Source organism: Nycticebus coucang, chromosome 1 (genome assembly GCF_027406575.1).
Source record: "Nycticebus coucang isolate mNycCou1 chromosome 1, mNycCou1.pri, whole genome shotgun sequence".
Lineage (NCBI taxonomy): Eukaryota > Metazoa > Chordata > Mammalia > Primates > Lorisidae > Nycticebus > Nycticebus coucang.
Genome location: NC_069780.1, coordinates 165,170,031 through 165,193,307, shown reverse-complemented (window position 1 = coordinate 165,193,307; position 23,277 = coordinate 165,170,031). Strand labels below are relative to the sequence as shown.

The 23,277-nt window shown below is 37.3% G+C and overlaps 1 protein-coding gene across 2 annotated transcripts in view; it reads left to right on the top strand.

Annotated features, from left to right (window-relative positions):
* The window catches only part of WDR70 (WD repeat domain 70), a 345,496-nt gene that overhangs the window by 295,322 nt on the left and 26,897 nt on the right, over window positions 1-23,277 (top strand). The window lies entirely within an intron of this gene.

Genomic DNA, 23,277 nt, shown 5'->3' with positions numbered 1-23,277 from the left:
TTAACAGAGGCAAAAATAAAGATCACATGATCCTCTCAATAGATGCAAAAAAAGCATTTGATAAAATCCAGCATCTTTTTCTAATTAGAACACTGAAGAGTATAGGCATAGGTGGCACATTTCTAAAACTGATTGACGCTATCTATGACAAACCCACAGCCAATATTTTACTGAATGGAGTAAAACTGAAAGCTTTTCCTCTTAGAACTGGAACCAGACAAGGTTGTCCTCTGTCACCTTTACTATTCAACATAGTGCTGGAAGTTCTAGCCAATACAATTAGGCAAGACAAGGAAATAAAGGGAATCCAAATGGGAGCAGAGGAGGTCAAACTCTCCCTCTTTGCTGACGACATGATCTTATACTTAGAGAACCCCAAAGACTCAACACAAGACTCCTAGAAGTCATCAAAAAATACAGTAATGTTTCAGGACATAAAATCAATGTCCACAAGTCAGTAGCCTTTGTATACACCAATAACAGTCAAGATGAGAAGCTAATTAAGGACACAACTCCCTTCACCCTAGTTTCAAAGAAAATGAAATACCTAGGAATATACCTAACGAAGGAGGTGAAGGACCTCTATAAAGAAAACTATGAACTCCTCAGAAAGGAAATAGCAGAGGATATTAAAAAATGGAAGAACATACCATGCTCATGGATGGGAAGAATCAACATTGTTAAAATGTCTCTACTTCCCAAAGCAATCTACCTATTCAATGCCATTCCTATCAAAATACCAACATCGTAGTTTCAAGATTTGGAAAAAATGATTCTGCGTTTTGTATGGAACTGGAAAAAACCCCGTATAGCTAAGGCAGTTCTTTGTAACAAAAATAAAGCTGGGGGCATCAGCGTACCAGATTTTAGTCTGTACTACAAAGCCATAGTGGTCAAGACAGCATGGTACTGGCACAAAAACAGAGACATAGACACTTGGAATCGAATTGAAAACCAAGAAATGAAACTAGCATCTTACAACCACCTAATCTTCGATGAACCAAACAAGAACATACCTTGGGGGAAAGACTCCCTATTCAATAAATGGTGTTGGGAGAACTGGATGTCTACATGTAAAAGACTGAAACTGGACCCACACCTTTCCCCACTCACAAAAATTGATTCAAGATGGATAAAGGACTTAAATTTAAGGCATGAAACAATAAAAATTCTCCAAGAAAGCATAGGAAAAACACTGGAAGATATTGGGCTGGGGAAAGACTTCATGAAGAAGACTGCCATGGCAATTGCAACAACAACAAAAATAAACAAATGGGACTTCATTAAACTGAAAAGCTTCTGTACAGCTAAGGAGACAATAACCAAAGCAAGGAGACAACCTACACAATGGGAAAGGATATTTGCATATTTTCAATCAGACAAAAGCTTGATAACTAGGATCTATAGAGAACTCAAGTTAATCCACGTGAAAAAGCCAACAATCCCATATATCAATGGGCAAGAGATATGAATAGACCTTTCTCTAAAGATGACAGACGAATGGCTAACAAACACATGAAAAAATGTTCATCATCTCTATATATTAGAGAAATGCAAATCAAAACAACCCTGAGATATCATCTAACCCCAGTGAGAATGGCCCACATCACAAAATCTCAAAACTGCAGATGCTGGCGTGGATGTGGAGAGAAGGGAACACTTTTACACTGCTGGTGGGACTGCAAACTCGTACAACCTTTCTGGAAGGAAGTATGGAGAAACCTCAAAGCACTCAAGCTAGACCTCCCATTCGATCCTGCAATCCCATTACTGGGCATCTACCCAGAAGGAAAGAAATCCTTTTATCATAAGGACACTTGTACTAGACTGTTTATTGCAGCTCAATTTACAATCGCCAAAATGTGGAAACAGCCTAAATGCCCACCAACCCAGGAATGGATTAACAAGCTGTGGTATATGTATACCATGGAATTCTATTCAGCCATTAAGAAAATGGAGACTTTACACCCTTCGTATTAACCTGGATGGAAGTGGAAGACATTATTCTTAGTAAAGTATCACAAGAATAGAGAAGCATGAATCCTATGTACTCAATTTTGATATGAGGACAATTAATGACAATTAAGGTTATTGGGGGGAAGCAGAAAGAGGGACGGAGGGAGGGGGGTGGGACCTTGTTGTGTGTCACACTTTATGGGGGCAAGACATGATTGCAAGAGGGACTTTACCTAACAATTGCAATCAGTGTAACCTGGCTTATTGTACCCTCAATGAATCCCCAACAATAAAAAAAAAAAGAAAAAAAAATTATGCTGTTTGTATCTTTACCAAAAAGAAAAGAAAAATTCTTATTTAAGACCCATGTCTCTGATTAAGAGATAGCCTACTATATATACTGAGGAAAAAGTGAGGTTCACATTATGTAAAAAATGAAAATTATTTATTATTAATTATTAATAATAAATTAATTATTTATTATTTTAATGAAAATAATACCAGCTATGTTTCCTTATTTATGTGAGTTATGAAGATAACTTGAGTTCACATTAATTTTCTTTATCTTGTAAAATTTGATTCTTCGTATATAGTTTATATATGTACAGTTCAATTAAAACTACATCAGATGACCTTTTTGTACATTAATTGTATTTTTTCTGATTATAAAAGTACATATTAAATTTAAAAAATTGACAAAGATATAAAAAAAGTAAATATCATATCTAATCCTACCAACAACAGATAGACATTTCAAGTAATAAATTTTGATGTTCAAGAAAATTGCTGTATGTTGCTGTAGTATGACTGTTAGGGCAATATTACTATAAGGAAGCACTGTGGTCTGTCAGAAAATGATGCATAACTTGAAAGTTTACAAATATGTGATGTATAATTATGTATATAAAATGTAAGTGTTAGTACTTTTCATTTCATCAAAAAGTTTTTGTTCTCTATTAGGAGAAAATATTGATATTTTAAGTCCAAAGAAATTAAAGAAGAAGGATAAATGGCTAGAAAAGGGCCATGAAATAATAGATCCTTTGTGAAGCTAGCTGTTTATCTTAATTTATAAATGTAAGGGACACGGTGACCCTTCAAACTACAGTCAACCTCTGTTACTTGTACATATGGAGAGGAGCAGAAAGGTAATTCTAATTAATGGATATTCCAGAGGTCCTCAGATTTGGCTCTGGAATGTATCTTTATTCTTACATTTGAATATGATTGTATCTGATCTGGGAATTCACTTTAAACAAATTAATGATACTATACTGTGAGGGCTTGACTCTGAAGGAGTTGAGGAACTCACTCATCTGTTCTTTAATTTCGTGCTGGAAATAGCCTATTCATCCGTCTCACTGATATAAAGTCCCAACTCAGGCAGAAATAAAGGAGTCAAGCAGCGTTTCTGCCTAGCCAGGGTCATACAAGGAATAGTACACAAAGAGAACCTGGGCCATCAGAAGTGCAAATGCCAGTTGGAAATAAACTTGAAACTATATTTGGCATTTATCTGCCTTCTAAAACAGAGTAAACCTTCTTGATATGAAACACAAGGAGATGGAAAGTATGGGCTTTGAATTAGCTAGCTTTCCATTATCTGATTTTTATTATATAGCAATCACGCAGCTGGTTGGCTAGGGAATAGCAGTTGCTTTGAATTATGTATTATTTTGAATCAAGTGATACCAGCTTAATGAAATTTTACTGTTATTTCTTGAGAGGATTAAAAAGGTAGATCCTAGAGGAAGCCCAATTAACATATCTGTATTTATTTTTTTAAATATATATATGGAGAGAGAGAGAGAGATATGCCCACAGCCAAGTGATTCCACAGTGTACTCCACATACATGTGTGGGGCATTTGTTCATTGAGAACAGAAAAGCAGAGTGTGAGAGCACTGGTAGTTTCCTGGTCTTCGAAGATGTATGAATATTTGATAGGGAACCTGGGACTAAGTAGAAGGTAATGGAGTTTTGGTATAAATCTGCCAGTGTGCAAGTACACATTTCTTTCTCTTAGCACTGTCTTTTCCAGGGTCGTCACTACCAGCATGGCTGTAAGAATGTTTTACTGTCAGAGTGAGCACAGTAGTTGCTCAGTAATACTTTCTCTGAAAGTATTTTCTTTAATTACTAAAGAAAAGAGATGCCAGTAGGATATGGTGAAAGGCAATATTGCATTTTTGCTGCTGTCATAATTTGAATTACAAGGCTACCATGAAGACAATAAACGCTTTCGTGGGATTTCTTGAAACAAGCAGCATACACATAAAAATTTAAACAGTAGCTGGAACTCAGCCAAAGTCACCTACTAGCTTCATAGTTTGGTAGGGGTGTGGGAATGGTGGCTAGTATCTGTAACTTGATTCTCATTGTACCTTAAGGTATTATATTAAGTTCCAGACTAGTCATTCTCAAGATTTGAAAAATACAGTTGAATTTTCTTTACCTGTAGACACATGAGAGTAAAGAAAAAAGAAATTACAGATTTCATGGTGGTTTAACTCTTAATATCTAACTTATCAAGTATTAAAATGTTTTAGGTAGGGAAAATGACAAGCACTAGGCTAGTGCTGACTCTTTTTTTATTATTTAAAAAAATTATGATATAGTAAAATTGACCTTTTTTAAAGTATGCAGTTCTGTGATTTTTTGTTTGTTTTAACACAGAGTATGGATTCATTTGTTCTCTGTCAACACAATCAGGATGCAGAACAGTTCCATCACACACATACACACACCCCGCCCCCGCAAAAAAAAACAACTCCTTTTTTTCTGTCCTTCTACTGTCTTACACACTCCCCCCCTCTTCCACTTCCCACTTCTTACTACTGGCATTCACTCACCTGTTCTTCACCATTGTGATGTCTTTTCAAGAATGTCATATAAGGGGACTCATATAGTATGTAACCTTTTGAGACTGGCTTCTTTCAGCAGAATACCTTTGAGATTAATCAAGGTTATTACATGTATCAATAGTTTGTTACATTCTATTGCTGAGTGGTATTCCACTGTACAGATGGACCACAGTTTTGTTAATCTATTAAAGGATATTTGATTGTTTTTAGTTTTTGAAGATTATGGGTAGAGCTTCTGTAAGCTTTCATAAGTAGGTTTTCATATGAACATAACTTTTTATGTCTCTAGATTAAATACCTAGGAGTAGGTTTTCTGGGTCATATGGTAAATGTTTGTTTATTTTTATAAGAAACTCCCAAACTACTTTTCAGAATAGCCAAACATACCATTTTGCATTCCCATAGATGATGTGTACATTTTTATTTTCATTTGCTGTACATCCTTACCAACATTTTGTATTGTCAGCATTTTTTATCTATTCTAATAGTAAAGGTAGAGTGGTATTTCATCATGGTTATAATTTGCATTTCCTCAATAGCTAATGATGTTGAATAGCTTCATGTGCTCATTTTCTATCCTTATATCCTTGTGATGAAGTGACAGTCCAAGTCTTTTGCCTATATTTAAATTGTTTTCTTACTGTTTTGAGAATTTTTGTATAGTAAGATACTAAGCTTTTTCCTGGACATGTGATTTGCAAATATTTTCTCCCCATCTGTTGCTTGTTTTTTTAATAGTGTCTTTTACAAAGCAAAAGTTTTTAATTTTGACGAAGTCCAATTTATCATTCTTTTTTGGATTGTATTTCTGGTGTCACATTGAAGAACCATTTGACTAACCCAGGGTCACACAGATTTTTCTCTTACGTTTTCTTCTAAAAGTATTCTGCAGGCTACCACCCATTTTAAGTTGATTTTTATATAATAGAGTGAGGTGTAGGTGGAGGCAGGGTCAGGACTGTGGTAAGGCAAATGAAGTACTTGCCTCAAGCACACAATTTAAGGAGTTGCAAAACAAAGCAAAACTCAGTAATCAAGATAAATAACATTTTAGTGCAACAATATAAAAATCAAAATTAATGCAAAAAGCCGTTATTAATAAATTATCAAAAATGTGAATGAAAAAGGCATTAGTAACCATGCTGTACCAAGCTGTATTAGAATCTGAAGCAAAAGGAAAACTCAATTGGGGTGACCCTGACTTTATTTAAAATTTTGGTGTTTTATTCACCATGGACTTTGGAGGGGGTGGATGGAGACCTAGAGTCTGGGAAGTCATAACTCACTTCTGCTTTAGTAATATTTTGAATTCTGGACTTCTTTCCAAATCCATATACTGCTGTTTACTTTCCTCAAGTAGGTAGGCTATGCCTTCTGTCCAGGATTTTAAACTGTTTCATTTTAGCAGAGACTGAATGAAATATGTTTCTACTATCTTATCAAGAACCAGAAGCTTCTTACGAGGGTATATGTGAAATTTATTAGGTGTAGAATATAAAGGTCTTAACACAAGAACTAAGAAAAGCCGTGAAGGTTATGTTAACCAATATTTGATGAAAATATTTCAAATTGTATAAAAACCAGCACATTGTACCCCATGATTGCATTAATGTACACAGCTATGATTTAATACAAATAAATAAATAAGTAAAAAAAGAAAAGAAAAGTCTCTAATCCATTTGTACAGTGCCATTTTCTTTGTGGCATTCTCCCCATAAAATTGGACTAATATGTCCCTGATTTTACTTCCACTCTTGCCAAGTTTAACAAGAAATTTATGAATGTTTATTTGTTGCTCTAATTCAAGCTCTGACAATCTCACGACAGCACACAAAAACATGCAACAATAATAATGAATATGACTCAGCAAGACACTGCCACACATCGATATGAACACGGCTTTGAGACACTGATGTATGAAGGTTATGAAACCTTACCAAGTTGTTTGTATAGTGCTGCCAACGTAAGTGCACAGTGGCAAGTTTGCGAATTGTCAGACTTCATATGTCTCGCCCAGAAGGAGGCAAAAGGAACTAGTCCTAGGGTGCCTCTGAGGTGGGAACTGTGTGCTGGACACAAGGAAGGTTCACTTTTCACTTGGATGATTTGTATATACTCTGTACATTTAAATGTTGAGCCATATGATATTACTGTCTCAAATAAACAACTGTGTAATTTAAGAAAAAAAAAAGAACCAGAAGTTTTTTCAAATCAAAAAAACTACAAGGGTGATGGAAAACACAAAATTAAACAGTATCAATTATAACAGTTGTGCCTAGGAGGAAGCTTCTAAATCAGCTGTACATTTGGAGAGGCATTCATATGGTAGGAAATAAAGTAATGCCATTGATCCTAGTGTGAGTCATCTCTCTGAGGTTGGTGGTATGTTCCCTTGACATACCTAGTGCCACAGGTAGAGGTGCTGGCTTTTGCTTAATTCACTGCTATTGGCATGAAGCAGACTTTGCTCAGTTTCCTGAATATTATTTTTCAGAGCCCATCTCCCTGTCTACCTGAGAACTATGATTTAACTCTCCTATATAAAAATTAAACTTACTTTTAACAGATTTTACAACCTTTCTACAGATTTCATTTCTGTGTATGAAATCTCTTACCATCCAAGCATTTTTCCCTGTTGACTTTTAGCCTCAGAGTCTCATATTTAGAGCCTATATCCTTTACTCTCGTCCTCATGGAGTTGAAGAACAACTGGTCAACATCCTTTATTTCCTTCAAGATTATAAAGTTACTGTTGTCTTGTCTGTGGGAACCAAACTTAGCTTTTTTTTTTTTTTTTGGTAACATTTCCTTGTGTATCATATTTTCTCAACACTTCTATTTTCTATGATACTCCCTTCTCAGCCATTTCTAAATTCCCCAGTAAACAAATAGAGGAAGGGTCTTCTCAGGGCTGAAGGTGTCATGTGGGTGGTAAGGGTATTATATTCCTAATGCATGGCACATAGTAGATATTTAGTGAATATTTGTTAATTTTACGTTACCTTTTATTATATTTTATTCTAATATATTCTTAATGGGACTTACTCTGATGGCCTATTCTTTACTACCTTTTCTTGTTTTTGTTTTGTTTTTTTGTTAATATTTTTTAAAAGTTAATTTGGAATTTCAGAGCATAAATATATTTTCTTTTAGATTTGTTTAAAGAAGTACACATTTTAATTGTCTACTTTTTAAAATTTGAAATTGATGATCCTTTTTCAGAATTACTAAAAATAGCCATTTTAGGTTCAGTGAAGGAAATACAAATTGACTATGGATGCTTAAAATACTGGTATTTTAAACTAATGAATATAATTTGTTTTGGTTGTTACACTGTTTATTATATTAATGAATATGATTTGTTCCTTTATCTACTTTTTAAAACACACTCTGCTTTGAAGTAAGAATTATTTGTTGGAATCTGACAGTGTATTTTATCAAACGTCTAATCATAATTCTTCCATACATTAGAAGACAAATACTGATATAGTGATTATCACTTTCTTTTCTCATCTTTAGTCTCTCAAAAGAAATAATTTATGATGTTTTTTAGACTAGTAGATTCTTAATTCAGTATAGTTATCTAGATTTTTTTCTTTTTTTTTTTTTTTTAAGAGCCCAAGTCTCACTTTCTCACCCTCCGTAGAGTGCAGTGGCATCACAGCTCACAGCAACCTCCAACTCCTGGACTTAGGCGATTCTCTTGCCTCAGCCTCCAGAGTAGCTGGGACTACAGGCACCCGCCACAACACCCGGCTATTTTTTTGTTGCAGTTTGGCCGAGGCCAGGTTTGAACCCACCACCCTTGGTATATGGGGCCGGCGCCCTGCTCACTGAGCCACAGGTCCCTCCCAGTTATTTAGATTTTCTGTTCAACAGTCTGTTCTTTAAATATTGCTTACTGTAGGAATCCAGATTCAAACTCTATGGCCAGGTGTTTTTTCTTATGATCAACTATTTGAGATGAAGGACTAATCACGTGCATCTTCAGGCTTCATGAGCAAAAGAATGAGAACCAAAAATGGAGGGCTTATACAGTTTAATGGTTTATCTACATTATTTGATCACATAAACTATATTAAAAGGCATGATCACTCATTGGTGTCAGCATTTCAAATGAAGGTTTTCTGCTTCTATTATCCTAGTCCTTTGAACTAATAGAAATACAGTAATTAGCATTTCTCTTTTGGTCAAATACAAATCTTTTCTACATAAGAATTTGTTTTATTTAAGAGGTGTTTCAACTTATCCATATTTCTTATGTAGACATGATGGCCATGAATTACAAAGTTGGATAAAGAATGAGCCACTTAGTAATATAACCCTGAGGGAGAAACATACTTAACTCCTCTATAAAATGGGGAAAAACAAAAAACAAAACATCTGGTTTTGTAGATGTTTAAAGATGTTCAGAACAACACACTGTTTTGTACGTTATTTTAAACTTAATAGAAACATAATTAACTCCTCTATAAAACAGCAAAAAAAAAAAGTGAGAGAACCTGATTTCGTAATTGTTTGAAGATATTCAGAATGACACACTATTCTTTACATAATGTGTAAACATAAAATAGAGTGATAAGCACCGCTCTGTTGCCTAACCCCAGCACCATACTGTGTCCTACTGGTGGGCAAGTGAAGGACTTCATGTGGATTTTGGACAGTTTTTCCTTTCTGTCCCTGAATCTGATGAAGATCTTTGTTAACGAGTTTTTATCTATCTGTTCTATAGGACCTCTGGCCAAACTTTCACAATTGTATATAGTAATCAACATATATTCAAGGATAGTGTTTTTCCTTTTTTGGAATGATAGATAGTAGGCTTGTCAGTCAGAGAAGTGGTTGTGAGACTCCCGAAGTGCTAAATAAAAAAGGATATTTAAAACAGCCTTACCTGTACTATATTAAGATAAATAATATTTTATAGGGTGGCACCTGTGGCTCAGTGAGTAGGGTGCCGGCCCCATATACCGAGGGTGGCGGGTTCAAACCCAGCCCTGGCCAAACTGCAACAAAAAAATAGCCCGGTGTTGTGGCGGACGCCTGTAGTCCCAACTACTCAGGAGGCTGAGGCAAGAGAATCACCTAAGCCCAAGAACTGTGAGCTGTGATGCCACGGTACTCTACCAAGTATGACAAAGTGAGACTCTGTCTCTAAAAAAAATAATAATAGATCTGGGCACCGTGAGTCTGGGGAGATAGGACTCCAGGCATCTCTGGCTGGTGGGAACTGCCTATCATCACTCCTCTGAAGATACAGGGAGTCAGCGAGAGACTTCTGGACCCCAAGAGGAGGACTACAACAGTGGAAAACCGGCAAGTGGTCGCGTGTGTTCAATCCGTCTAAACCCGCCCACAATTTGCACAGGCACAAGAACTTAAAGAGCAAGAGGAAGTGAAAGGAAAATTAGGGCAAGGAAACAGATAAAAGAAATCACTCATGAGGAAGAATCAGCAGAAAACTCCAGGCAACATGAAGAACCAGTCTAGAACAACCCTACCAAGGGACCATGAGGTAGCTACTGCAGATGATTCCACCAGTATAGAAATGTTAGGAATGACAGAAAGGGAATTTAGAATACACATGTTGAAAACAATGAAAGAAATGATGGAAACAATGAAGGAAATTGCTGATAAAGTGGAAAATAACCAAAAGGAAATCCAAAAACAGAATCAAATAAGAGATGAACGATATGAAGAATATGAAAAGGATATAGCAGACCTGAAGGAACTGAAACAGTCAATTAGGGAACTTAAAGATACAATGGAAAGTATCAGCAACAGGTTAGACCATGCAGAAGAAAGAATTTCAGAGGTAGAAGACAAAGTTCTTGAGATAACTCAGACAGTAAAAGAGGCAGAAAAGAAGAGAGAGAAAGCAGAACGTTCACTGTCAGAATTATGGGACTTTATGAAGCATTCCAACATACGAGTTATAGGAATTCCAGAAGGGGAAGAAGAATGCCCCAGAGGAATGGAAGCCATACTAGAGTATATTATAAAAGAAAATTTCCCAAACATCACCAAAGAGTCTGACACACTGCTTTCAGAGGGATATCGGACCCCGGGTCGCCTCAACTCTAACCGAGCTTCTCCAAGACACATTGTGATGAACCTGTCCAAAGTCAAGACAAAAGAAAAGATTCTGCAAGCTGCCAGGAGTAAGCGCCAGTTGACCTACAGGGGCAAATCCTACAGGGGCAAATCCATCAGAGTGACCGCAGACTTCTCTAATGAAACTTTCCAAGCAAGAAGACAATGGTCATCTACCTTTAATCTACTTAAACAGAACAATTTTCAGCCCAGAATTCTGTACCCTGCTAAGCTAAGCTTCAAAATTGACGGAGAAATCAAATCATTTACGGATATACAAACATTGAGGAAATTTGCCACAACAAGACCAGCTCTACAGGAAATACTTCAACCTGTTCTGCACACTGACCACCACAATGGATCAGCAGCAAAGTAAGAACTCAGAAATCAAAGGACAGAACCTAACCTCCACACTGATGCAAAAGATAAAACTAAGCAATGGACTCTCACCAAATAAGACGAATAGAATACTACCACACTTATCAATTATCTCAATAAATGTTAATGGCTTGAATTCCCCACTGAAGAGACATAGATTGGCTGACTGGATTAAAAAACACAAGCCATCCATTTGTTGTCTGCAAGAAACACACCTGGCTTCAAAAGACAAATTAAAGCTCCGAGTCAAGGGTTGGAAGACAATTTTTCAGGCGAATGGAATTCAGAAGAAAAGAGGAGTTGCAATCTTATTTTCAGATACATGTGGATTTAAAGCAACTAAAGTCAAAAAAGACAAAGATGGTCACTTTATATTGGTCAAGGGAAAACTACAACAAGAAGACATTTCAATTCTAAATATTTATGCACCCAATTTAAATGCTCCCAGATTCTTGAAGCAGACCTTACTCAGTCTGAGCAATATGATATCTGATAATACCATCATAACAGGGGACTTTAACACTCCTCTTACAGAGCTGGACAGATCCTCTAAACAGAAATTAAACAAAGATGTAAGAGATTTAAATGAGACCCTAGAACATCTATGCTTGATAGACGCATATAGAACACTCCACCCCAAAGATAAAGAATATACATTCTTCTCATCACCCCATGGAATATTCTCCAAAATTGATCATATCCTGGGACACAAAACAAATATCAACAGAATCAAAAGAATTGAAATTTTACCTTGTATCTTTTCAGACCATAAGGCACTAAAGGTGGAACTCAACTCTAACAAAAATGCTCGACCCCACCCAAAGGTATGGAAACTAAACAATCTTCTGTTGAATAACAGATGGGTGAAGGAAGAAATAAAACAGGAAATCATTAACTTCCTTGAGCATAACAACAATGAAGACACAAGCTACCAAAACCTGTGGGATACTGCAAAAGCAGTTTTCAGAGGAAAATTCATCGCTTTAGATGCCTACATTCGAAAAACAGAAAGAGAGCACATAACAATCTCACAAGAGATCTTATGGAATTGGAAAAAGAAGAACAATCTAAGCCTAAACTCAGTAGAAGAAAAGAAATATCCAAAATCAAATCAGAGATCAATGAAATTGAAAACAAAAGAATCATTCAGAAAATTAATGAAACAAGGAGTTGGTTTTTTGAAAAAATAAATAAAATAGATAAACCATTGGCCAGACTAACTAGAAATAGAAAAGTAAAATCTCTAATAACCTCAATCAGAAACGATAAAGGGGAAATAACAACTGATCCCACAGAGATACAAGAGATCATCTCTGAATACTACCAGAAACTCTATGCCCAGAAATTTGACAATGTGAAGGAAATGGATCAATATTTGGAATCACACCCTCTCCCTAGACTTAGCCAGGATGAAATAGACCTCCTGAACAGACCAATTTCAAGCACTGAGATCAAAGAAACAATAAAAAAGCTTCCAACTAAAAAATGCCCTGGTCCAGATGGCTTCACTCCAGAATTCTATCAATCCTTCAAGGAAGAGCTTATTCCTGTACTGCAGAAATTATTCCAAAAAACTGAGGAAGAAGGCATCTTCCCCAACACATTCTATGAAGCAAACATCACCCTGATACCAAAACCAGGAAAAGACCCAAACAAAAAGGAAAATTTCAGACCAATCTCACTCATGAATATAGATGGAAAAATTCTCAACAAAATCCTAGCCAATAGATTACAGCTTATCATCAAAAAAGTCATTCATCATGATCAAGTAGGCTTCATCCCAGGGATGCAAGGCTGGTTTAACATACGCAAGTCCATAAACGTTATCCACCATATTAACAGAGGCAAAAATAAAGATCACATGATCCTCTCAATAGATGCAGAAAAAGCATTTGATAAAATCCAGCATCCTTTTCTAATTAGAACACTGAAGAGTATAGGCATAGGTGGCACATTTCTAAAACTGATTGAAGCTATCTATGACAAACCCACAGCCAATATTTTACTGAATGGAGTAAAACTGAAAGCTTTTCCTCTTAGAGCTGGAACCAGACAAGGTTGTCCTCTGTCACCTTTACTATTCAACATAGTGCTGGAAGTTCTAGCCAATACAATTAGGCAAGACAAGGAAATAAAGGGAATCCAAATGGGAGCAGAGGAGGTCAAACTCTCCCTCTTTGCTGATGACATGATCTTATACTTAGAGAACCCCAAAGACTCAACCACAAGACTCCTAGAAGTCATCAAAAAATACAGTAATGTTTCAGGATATAAAATCAATGTCCACAAGTCAGTAGCCTTTGTATACACCAATAACAGTCAAGATGAGAAGCTAATTAAGGACACAACTCCCTTCACCATAGTCTCAAAGAAAATGAAATACCTAGGAATATACCTAACGAAGGAGGTGAAGGACCTCTATAAAGAAAACTATGAACTCCTCAGAAAGGAAATAGCAGAGGATATTAACAAATGGAAGAACATACCATGCTCATGGATGGGAAGAATCAACATTGTTAAAATGTCTATACTTCCCAAAGCAATCTACCTATTCAATGCCATTCCTATCAAAATACCAACATCGTACTTTCAAGATTTGGAAAAAATGATTCTGCGTTTTGTATGGAACCGGAAAAAACCCCGTATAGCTAAGGCAGTTCTTTGTAACAAAAATAAAGCTGGGGGCATCAGCATACCAGATTTTAGTCTGTACTACAAAGCCATAGTGGTCAAGACAGCATGGTACTGGCACAAAAACAGAGACATAGACACTTGGAATCGAATTGAACACCAAGAAAGGAAACTAACATCTTACAACCACCTAATCTTTGATAAACCAAACAAGAACTTACCTTGGGGGAAAGACCCCCTATTCAATAAATGGTGTTGGGAGAACTGGATGTCTACATGTAAAAGACTGAAACTGGACCCACACCTTTCCCCACTCACAAAAATTGATTCAAGATGGATAAAGGACTTAAATTTAAGGCATGAAACAATAAAAATCCTCAAAGAAAGCATAGGAAAAACACTGGAAGATATTGGCCTGGGGGAAGACTTCATGAAGAAGACTGCCATGGCAATTGCAACAACAACAAAAATAAACAAATGGGACTTCATTAAACTGAAAAGCTTCTGTACAGCTAAGGAGACAATAACCAAAGCAAAGAGACAACCTACACAATGGGAAAGGATATTTGCATATTTTCAATCAGACAAAAGCTTGATAACCAGGATCTATAGAGAACTCAAATTAATCCACATGAAAAAAGCCAACAATCCCTTATATCAATGGGCAAGAGACATGAATAGAACTTTCTCTAAAGATGACAGACGAATGGCTAACAAACACATGACAAAATGTTCATCATCTCTATATATTAGAGAAATGCAAATCAAAACAACCCTGAGATATCATCTAACCCCAGTGAGAATGGCCCACATCACAAAATCTCAAAACTGCAGATGCTGGCGTGGATGTGGAGAGAAGGGAACACTTTTACACTGCTGGTGGGACTGGAAACTAGTACAACCTTTCTGGAAGGAAGTATGGAGAAACCTCAAAGCACTCAACCTAGACCTCCCATTCGATCCTGCAATCCCATTACTGGGCATCTACCCAGAAGGAAAAAAGTCCTTTTATCATAAGGACACTTGTACTAGACTGTTTATTGCAGCTCAATTTACCATTGCCAAAATGTGGAAACAGCCTAAATGCCCACCAACCCAGGAATGGATTAACAAGCTGTGGTATATGTATACCATGGAATACTATTCAGCTATTAAAAAAAAATGGAGACTTTACATCCTTCGTATTAACCTGGATGGAACTGGAAGACATTATTCTTAGTAAAGCATCACAAGAATGGAGAAGCATGAATCCTATGTACTCAATCTTGATATGAGGACAATTAATGACAATTAAGTTTATGGGGGGGGAGCAGAAAGAGGGATGGAGGGAGGAGGGTGGGGCCTTAGTGTGTGTCACACTTTATGGGGGCAAGACATGATTGCAAGAGGGACTTTACCTAACAATTGCAATCAGTGTAACTGGCTTATTGTACCCTCAATGAATCCCCAACAATAAAAAAATAATAATAATAATAATAATAATAATATTTTATATATTCTGTGTAATTCATTTGTACTGGAAGATTTAGCTTTTATTTTATCAGTTTTACATACTGGTAATTTCCAACATATTTCTTATCTGGCAGTTAGGGATTTATTAAGTTTCATACATTTGTGCTTTGTTCATATAAGCACAATATAGGAGATTATTATCTTTATGTCCATCTCCAATTGTTGATAAAGAAAAGTAAGGGACCTGGGTCTGTGTAGGTTAGAGTGAGAAAGATAGTCATGAGTAGTGCTTCTGAAGCTTTTTCACAACCTGGTTCTTGTAATAAATGATAATATGTGATATAAATGGATTAGGCTACTCTTTGCTAGAAATGACAGGCCTGAGGCTTCAGCACCCCAGACCGTTCTCAAGTGCCAGGTGCACCATATCTTGGTGCACATATAACCCATTCTTTGCACACCAGTGGGTGGGAAGCTCTGCTGCACTAAGTGGATCCTCCCTCAACCCTGCATGGGGCCTCTGGGATACTGGCCTTCTAGGATGACCACACACTTGTGCCACTCACCCTGTGGACTCCAGCTTCCAACCTCCTGGTTACTTCCTGCTTCCAGACTATTACTAATAAGAAGAATTACCAGACTTTCTACAGTCATTATTTGTGCTTTCTTTGCCTTTGTAAATTCTTCTCAAGTAACAGGATTGGAGGAAACTAATACTTAATGTTTTGAATTAGATGAGGAAAATTGTATCTAATTTTCTTACCCAAGAGACCTTCCATTTTCTCTGAGAACTTTTTCTTGTGATGAAATTCTTTAGGCAAGTTTATTATCAAATTCAGATGTGATTAATTTAGTGCCAAGGACAACTACCGGGTTCCAGATTTTGCTGCTTTAATGATCACCTTAGTTTGAGAGCACAAACTGTATATGAATTGCCTTTAGTAAATGGGTTTTCAATTTACTAAATGGGAATTAATTTGATAATTAGATGTTATGTTTTTTAAAAGTATAATCCATGCATCTGCACCAAATGCTTATGGCAAGTACAAAGCAACATTTTTCCTTGCTTGGTTTTTCTGCAGCAATCCCTACATTTATGGAGGTGCTATAGAATTTTTTCTCTTCACTATTGGACTACTGTTTGGCTTATCAGAGAGATAATTTTTTAGGACAGAGAAGGAAGAAGATTGAGAAAATTTCCAGCAAAAAAAGACAATAGGTATAAGTCTGGCCCAGGTAGAATTTCCTTGGAGTTGGAGGAATGTGGTGGAGAAAATGGAAGGTAGGCATGGGCTCATTTAGAAGTGAGAGAAAATGCCTCTAATCTTTCCCATTCTAAGTATGTCTCCATGGAGATTAGGTGGGTATTGAGGAGTCTTATTTATTGGAGACTGAGGCTTCCTCACCAGGTTTGCTTCCTGAATTTAGAGGTAAGAGGCCAAGTCCCATGGCCCATGCTTGATGCACAGCCATCCCAAGTTGGGAAGAGCCTTGGGAGAGAATGGAGGGGTAAAGACAGGATAAATGGTCTAGAAAACAGTCCCTATCTTCTTTCTACTTTTCTGGTCCAGGATCTTAGAAAGGAAAATAATCTGTTTTTATCTGCCTTCTTTTTATTTGTTTTGGGCTCACTCACATCTTGATTCTGTGTTCCTACTGTCAGAGATCAGCACACACAGTGTCATTACAGTGTGCGGGAGAGTCCTGAAGATGTCTGTGACTCAAAGGCTGCCTGGATATAAGCCTGCAAATGTGTGTGACAGTCTCCTTCACGGATAGGTGTCAGGCTCTTTATTTGAAAAATTCTGAAAAATGTTTGTTCTCCCAAGGAATTGTGGATTTAGCTTATCCATTCTTATACTGTGTGACAAAAACCAAATCTGAAAAAAACAGATGGAGTTTGATTTACAGTCTGGGTCAGCAGCTGGGGAGGAAATGGTGTTTCAACATAATTGTGCTTAAGGTAAAATTATGAAGACCATTTGGTTACTTTTAGCATGTAAAGTAGAATAAGGGTGGTGTTTAGATATGTGCTGTACAGTCACCTAACATGTTATGCAGGCATTGATTTCTTTCATAATAACATTTGTGTACTGAGAAGTAGTGGACTTTTCCTTTTATGGTTTTAGCAGTATTACCTGCTTTTTAATATAAGTAGATTTCTACTTCTGGGTTAGGTAGGGTTAGAAATGATTACAAATCTCCTCTCCTCCTCACAACCCCCTGTCTTTCAAAATAGGGCTTTGCATGGTTAGATAGTATAAAGGAATGAACAATGGAATTCAAGAAACTTGCCACCAAACCCACACCTATATGAGCAAGTGACTTTAGGGAAGTTATCCATTATCCTTAATTATCAGTTATCAGTTTCTTCATCTGTGAGATGGGATGAGATTACTAACTTTGTAATATTGTTGTGAGGACTCAATTATACTAAATAATTTTATTTTTTTATTTTATTTATTTATTTATTTATTAAATCATAGCTGTGTACATTAATATGATCACAGGGCACCATACATTAGTTTCATAGACTGTTTGACACATTTTCATCACACTGGTTAACATAGCCTTCCTGGCATTTTCTTAGTTATTGTGCTAAGACATTTACATTCCACATTTACTAAGTTTCACATATACCCTTGTAAGATGCACCGCAGGTATAATCCCACCAATCCCCCTACTTCTGCTCACCTCCCCCCTCCCGCCCCTCCCTTTCCCCCTTCCCCCTGTTCTTAGGTTGTAACTGGGTTATAGCTTTCATGTGAAAGCCATAAATTAGTTTCATAGTAGGGCTGAGTACATTGGGTACTTTTTCTTCCATTCTTGAGATACTTTACTAAGAAGAATATGTTCCAGCTCCATCCATATAAACATGAAAGAGGTAAAGTCTCCATCTTTCTTTAAGGCTGCATAATATTCCATGGTGTACATATACCACAATTTATTAATCCATTCGTGGATCGATGGGCACTTGGGCTTTTTCCATGACTTAGCAATTATGAATTAGGCTGCAATAAACATTCTGGTACAAATGTCTTTGTTGTGATGTGATTTTTGATCTTCTGGGTATATGCCTAGTAGAGGGATTATAGGATTGAATAGTAGATCTATTTTTAGATCTCTAAGTGTTCTCCATATCTCTTTCCAGAAGGAATGTATTAATTTGCATTCCCACCAGCAGTGTAGAAGTGTTCTCTTTTCTCCACATCCACGCCAACATCTCTGGTCTTGGGATTTTGTGATATAGGCTAGTCTTACTGGAGTTAGATGATATCTCAAAGTAGTTTTGATTTGCATTTCTCTGATAATTAATGATGATGAGCATTTTTTTCATATGTCTGTAGGCCACGCGCCTGTCTTCTTCAGAGAAGTTTCTCTTCAAATCCCTTGCCCAGCCTGCGCTGGCTGGCAACCTGCAAAAGACTGAAACTGGACCCCACACCTTTCACTAAATAATTTTAAATTCCAGGTGCTTAATTGTTCCCTTCCCACCATGTCCTAAAATATAAATCCATTTTCCTCTTTATTTTTATTTTGTTTTTTGTTTTTTTGAAAGTCTCTCACTTTGTTGCCCTTGATAGAGTACCATGGCATCTTAGCTCACAGCAACCTCAAACTCTTGGGTTCAAGTGATTCTTTTGCCTCAGCCTCCCAAGTAGCTGGGACTACAGGCACCCGCCACAACACCCACCTATTTTTTGTTGTAGTTATCATTGTTGTTGTTTAGCAGGCCCAGGCCAAGTTTGAACCTGCCAGCCCTGGTGGTGGCTGGTGCCCTAACCACTGAGCTTGGTTAGGCGGAGCCATTTTTCTCTTTAGTTTTCTCCTCCCTCTCCTTCCCTCCCCTTCTCCCTTTTTCTTTCTCCCTACTCTTTTTCCTCCTCCTCCTCTTTGCTTACATGATTTCACTTTAAGTAAACCCAAAACCACAAAAATAAGTTCTTTGGAATTTTTTGTGGCCTTTTCACTTTTGTTAAGGGATAATTCCAAAATTCCTGTATTGGAATCTTGACCCTGCTAGTTGTACATTGTGCTCTCTTCTTCCTCAACCTGCCCACTCTTTTCTCCTTGGTCTTGACAGGGAAGAAAGAGCTCTGTGTTGAGCACATGAAGGTCTTGTAACTCCTAGTCATCTTGCTTGTAATCTCCTATCCTGGTTATCATCTCTTAGTAGCCACTGTTAAAACAAAGTACTTTTTGGACATTTTGTGATTACTCTGTACCAAATTATAAGGCTAAACTGAAAGCGGACTTTGGTTTAAAAGAATAAATCAATTTGGTGCTAAACTGGGGTTTAACATCAACATCTAAGGGAAGCCATTAGTGGACCCACATATTTTGGTAAGATGAAGTACATTAGAGTAAGAATAAAGCACTTTATTAATTTAATTAAGCAAATCAGTATATGAAAATATTCAGACTTGACTCGGCGCTTATAGCACAGTGGTTACCACGCCAGCCACATACACCAAAGTTGGTGGGTTCAAACCCAGCCTGGGCCAGCTAACCAACAATGACAACTGCAACAAAAAATAGCCAGGCATTGTAGGGGGCACCTATGGTCCCAGCTACTTGGAAGGCTGAGGCAAGAGAATCACTTAAGCCCAAAAGTTGAGGTTGCTGGGAGCTGTGATTCCACGGCACTCTACCGAGGGCAACATGATGAGACTCTGTCTCAAAAAAAAAAATATTCAGACTAATTTTAGAATCTAGTTCTTTGCACTATACTGGACTTCTGCCAATTGAATCTCATGATATGTGAGGGCTTTCTCTTTGATCCTAGTAAAGTACATATCTTGATGTTCTTTTCTGGTTCTTTGATTCAAATGTGTTCCCAGCCCTTTATTTGCTGTGTTCCTCAGTAAAACTGTAGGTCTGAAGGTGTCATTCCCCCAGCCAAAGAAGCTTGCTTCCTCAAGAACAGGATGAGGGATATTTGGGGTAGTTGGCTGATTTGAGTGATTGCACTGTTTCTAAGTATTTATAGCTTGTCTGTCTCTTGATGGTTCCTTGGGCTTCTAGCAGGCACGTGTCCCATTGTTGTTAAGCAGAGTTTGGTATGTGTGTTTGACAAGTTAGCAGTGTGGCAGCTCAGCTTGCTCCCCAGCCCTGTGCAGTCTCAGGGATTGTTTGGTTTGGCAGGTGGCCAGCACTCTGCTATATGATGCATTTCCTTGACAGGGCAAAGTGTGGAGCTGCATTAGCTGCAAAGTTTACGAAGGTTAGCTAAACACACACAGTAAATATTAATAAACAAAAAAGGCCCACCCACCTTTGACTTTGAATTCTGTTTCTTCATTCTGTGTTTTAGAATCCCTGTAGTGTTTGATTAATAACCAGTCTAAGGGTAATTGAGCCTTAAGTATCTTTTGCCTAAATCAGACTGCTCACAGGCCAGTCATTGGCTGCTTTGATGACTCATCACCACAGTGGATAGAGCTTTGGAATGACTGTTTAGTTCAAGAGATCTTATTTGTCTCTCTGCTTCAATATGAGAGGAGGGTGAATGTGTTTCTCCATAAGAGCTTATACTGACTGGCCATGTGTGTGTCTAAGAGCTCTGGAGGGCAAAGGATGTGTACAGGAATAGAGGCATAGTGCCCTTGGGCTCCCTGGAAAGCAATTGGACCTGGGTTTATAGGCCTGGGCACTTGCCTCTCTAACATTTACACCCTCAGCATAGAGAGAGAGAGAGAGTAACAGTAACCTGCTGCCCCTGGAAACTGCCTGTTTGGCTGGGTGTCTTGGAATTTATCAGGCCGACCTTGTGGATCTTTTCCAATTCTGCACCCTGCTCACTTGAAAACATATTTGAGAACCAGTAATCTTAGACTGCTTAGCCAGACCTCTGGAGAACCAAGAAAGAGAAATAACTTTAATCCTATGTCCTTAAGATTGTCCTGGGGCCATTTGCGGGTGACTGAGATTTTGGAAAGCCCTTAAAACCCCTCTCGTGGTCATCTTATGCTCTCTGGTTCATGTAGATTCTCGCTCTAGGACCATATTGGGAGAGAACTAACCCTGATGCATTTGTAGGATATCTGAGTATAATAATACGAAGAAACTAGTTTTATTTCTCATAGAAGAGGGATAATCTTAATTCGAAAATTATCTCCGTTTCTACCTAGCAAAGCAATTGATTTGGGTATGGGTGAACCATAGCTGTTAATTCATTCCTTCAGGAAACGTACATCAGACACTAATCTAGGTGGTTAAGTTGCATTGCCAAATAAAACTAACTTAAGATCTCTGCTCATGGCACATCTGTTGTAGTTGGGAGGCAGACAATTAGTATCATTAATAAACAAATGATGTATTTTGTTAAATGGTGATACATACTATAGAAAAAGAAAAATAATAAGGGGAGGTCTGGGGCACAATTTTAAATTGGATGGTCTGAGTAGCCTTGACATTTAAGCAAAGACTTCAAGAGATGAGTCTTGGCTCAGATGAACCTATTCTAGGGTTACATAAACATGACTTTATGATGTTGTTGTGACTCTCCTCATGTTTCCATATACCTGGCTGTGACCATCTGGGAATTTCCAGTGGTCTAGGCGTGGTTCTCAAATTAGTCTCAGTGGTGGAGCACCTGGAAGTCAGGCTGTGCTTTCCAGACTGTGAGCTATTGACATACTTCATTCTGTCTTACCAACCAGGAGCAGTTTTATTAGGAGAAAATATGAATTTTATATGCAGGCAGTATAAGGTAGATTTTATAAGCATATGTACAAAGCAGCAACCAAAACTCCCAAACTATCAAATTAAATACAGTTTACTATTTTCACATCTTTCTGTTGCTCTTCACTCACTGTTGAATCTCTTTTATCATCTTTTAGTATTTGCTAGCAGATAATGGGTAGCAGACACCATAGATTTGAGGAAAATTGTGGAAATAAAACCTAAAATTGTAAAAATATGCCCTTTTAACTTAATTTTCTCCCTACCAAGAGGGAAAACACAGCCACTCTAATTTGATTTTCTCCGTAGCGCATCTCAGTCCTCTTCAGTGGTATATAGCTTCAGAACTCCTCTTCTGGAGTATTGTCAGATGTGGATTAGAAATCCTCCAAATACTTTTAAGCTTTCTCCTTAGTTCCTCTGGAATCTCAGAGAAGAATCTGTAGCCATTTAAATATGAATATTTTTTACAACTCGGATAAAAGAATTTTCTATCAAAAGGGATCTCAGAGATTCCCAGATATTCTATCTTAACAAAAAGAGTGGGATGATTTGAAACAAGGAACCCAATGTAGATTTAAGAGATAGAAGTTCCATGGTTTTCATTTTAGCATTACAACTGTATAATGGTAATATCTAATTGTACCTGTTTTCCCCTTAGTCCCTGTATATAACTTGGCAAGTGATAAGTTATTAATAAACCTTGATATAATGGATTACTTTCTGTCATTCCTTTCTGTATCAGAATGAGTACGTGGTGTTTCCACATACCAACATTAGTTCATCTTTTTTCCCTTTAGTTCTGCCATGCTATCCCTTCTACCCTTGCCCTTTTACCACAGGTAAAAATTTAAAACAGGTTATAGTTCTGAGAACTCATGGCTCTTTTCTCCCCCAAAGCACCACTTATTTTCCTCACCAATAATGAATTCAAAGGATCCTAACTTAACCATCTCTTAAAGCTTTTCATTTGGATTGATGTTAAGTCTTTCTATTCTGTATCTCTGTTTTCCTTCTGCTGTTGTCCTGCTGTCTTATCTCATAGGTAGGGAGAGATTATTAAATGCCTACAGATATGTGTTGTTTCTGAAAAAGTTTTATGGGATTTGGATCTTTGTGAAACTAAAAGCAATAACCACCTGGCCTCAATCTGCTGTCCAGAGGGGTGTATTCTGTATGTGTACAAGCATGAAATGCTTGGATCTAACTCTGCTTTGGT